The sequence below is a fragment of the Octopus bimaculoides genome, chromosome 21 (assembly GCF_001194135.2).
Source record: "Octopus bimaculoides isolate UCB-OBI-ISO-001 chromosome 21, ASM119413v2, whole genome shotgun sequence".
Lineage (NCBI taxonomy): Eukaryota > Metazoa > Mollusca > Cephalopoda > Octopoda > Octopodidae > Octopus > Octopus bimaculoides.
In genome coordinates, this window is record NC_069001.1 from 15,019,424 (window position 1) to 15,020,213 (window position 790).

Here is a 790-nt window from a genome sequence, read left to right on the forward strand (position 1 = left end):
TCTTGATTTACAGGCTTTGATTCTTTTGCACCATGTTTCTTGAGACTGTCCCGCTTTCTCTGATACAATATTCCTAAAATCTTCCATCAAAATTCTATGCTAATACGTTTCAAACAACAACAAAATTACTTGTTTCAAATTTGGGCACAAATCCAGCAATTGCATGGGAGGGGTTAAGTCGATTACATCGACCCCAGTACATATCTGGTACTTATTATATCGGCCTCGAAAGGATGAAAGGCTAAGTCGACTTCGGGTGGAATTTGAACTGAGAATGCAAAGACGGACGAAATGCTGCTAAACACTTTGCCCGATTCTGCTACCTCGCTACCTGAACCAGCATGATTATTACAAAGACATTTTATTAAATTCGTCATTATTTTCAAAATTCATTGAATTACAAACAAAATATCTTAACAGAAATATGGCAAAAATGTCTTAACCCTTTTGATATCAATCCACTTGAGACTGGCCTGGTTGTATACCATACAGCTCTTGTTTGTAAGTGATCTACATTTAAACCTGCCATCAAAATATTGTGTTAACACCAGCTTAATAACAACAAATATTATTTCGCTAATTTCTTCATTATTTTCGAAATTAACTGAAACAAAAGAAGTGTATTTCAACAGAAATCAACCTGCTTGAGACTATCTCAGGTTCTCTTTTAAACTAAAACTTTCCAACTAAATTTCGTGTTAATTTATATTCCTAACGCCATCTTAATTGTGGTTTCAAATTTTTGCACAAGGCCAGTAATGTCGAAGGAAATGATACATCCCCCCCCCCC

General features: G+C 35.4%; 1 protein-coding gene across 1 annotated transcript in view; it reads left to right on the plus strand.

The window, feature by feature from the left end:
- LOC106880578 (probable nuclear hormone receptor HR38) overlaps positions 1-790 on the plus strand; it is a 449,364-nt gene that overhangs the window by 376,639 nt on the left and 71,935 nt on the right. The window lies entirely within an intron of this gene.